The sequence below is a fragment of the Panicum virgatum genome, chromosome 9N, assembly GCF_016808335.1.
Source record: "Panicum virgatum strain AP13 chromosome 9N, P.virgatum_v5, whole genome shotgun sequence".
Lineage (NCBI taxonomy): Eukaryota > Viridiplantae > Streptophyta > Magnoliopsida > Poales > Poaceae > Panicum > Panicum virgatum.
In genome coordinates, this window is record NC_053153.1 from 40,762,610 (window position 1) to 40,764,025 (window position 1,416).

General features: G+C 42.2%; 1 pseudogene; it reads left to right on the top strand.

Moving 5' to 3' along the window:
• The first annotated feature begins 216 nt into the window (after nt 1–216).
• LOC120687237 lies at nt 217–910 on the top strand (annotated as a pseudogene).
• Nucleotides 911–1,416: the final 506 nt, after the last annotated feature.

A 1,416-nucleotide genomic window follows, 5' to 3' on the forward strand; every position in this document is an offset into this window, starting at 1 on the left:
AGAGGTGTGGGACCATAGCGGCATTGTTTCTGTGAGGCAATTGTCAAGTTACCCCAAAGGACATGTACTTGTCTTGAATGGAAGCACACCGGTAAGCCATGTCAACATGTATTGGCCTATGTAACCCACAAGAGGGGCATTGACCTAGAACAATTTGTGCATGAGTACTACTCGGTGAATAGGTTTAGGGCTGCCTATGGAAGAGAGATTGAGCCGATGATAGATAAAACCCAATGGCCACAAGTGGAACTACCATTATCAGTTGGTGCACGTCTAACTAAATACCTGTTGGAAGACATAGGAAACTAAGAATGAAGGGATGGGACGAAGGTGGACACAAGAAGAAAGGGAAAGGAAAAGAAGATGGTAAAGAGGCCAATGTGGGTGAAGGTGAGAATGATACTGCTCCAACTGATGCCAAGGGAAAGAAAATGGTTAGAGGACCTATGACTTGTAGAAGATGCGGAGAAAAAGGTCATAGGCAAGCTAGTGCTAAGTGTCCACTCAATGGGACCGCAAAGAAGAGGTAACAACTTATTTATTTCATCAAGAAACTTGAATGAAAATGTCAATATTAATTTATTTGATCACTTGTAGGAAGCGTAGGCAACCTAGAAAGAATGTGACAAAAATGCATCCAGAACCTAGCACTCCACGGAGACCGACTCGAGAAGAAATCCTACAGGATAGTCCAGGCAGGGTCACTAGAATGTGAGAATATGTTAAGTTCATAGAAGTCTATTTTCCATTGTACACTATGCTTCCATTGTAACTAGTGTATTTTCCATTTGCAGCAAGCTCGCGATGTGGAGTTGGTACATCTTCACAAACCGACACCACTACTCCCGTGAGGATGCCTACTGCAGCAGCACCAAGAAAGATGACTCCGAAGAGAAAGCTGCACATTTGATGTTATTTTAAATTATGTGTGATGAGATGTAAACTCATGATTTGTTTCATATAATTTGGACCTCATTTGGAACTTAATTATGGTCTTATGAGATGAGCATGTAATTTCCAGGATGATGGTTTTATGAGATGAAGTTGTTTGTGCTAAATTCAATATTTTATCCATTGCTTGAATTACTGTACATACACATTTCTAATATTTGTATTACTGTACATGTACTACCGGGCAGAGGCCAGCCATCCATGGCCAGCGGCGGCCAGCAAGCGATGGACAGCGGCGATGGACAGCAGCCAGGCACCCAGCGAGCAGCCAATGGCCACGTCCAGCCAAGGGCCACGTCCAACACCTTTGGAATGAATAAGGGCAAAATTGTCATCTCAGGCCAAAATACACATATTTAGGATTATCAAATGGATTAGAATAACCATAATGTCATGTATTCCGAAGTGCAAATAAATGTTTCGGATGTCATTTTAGCAAAGCGAACGTTAGAGTCCTATTTTAGC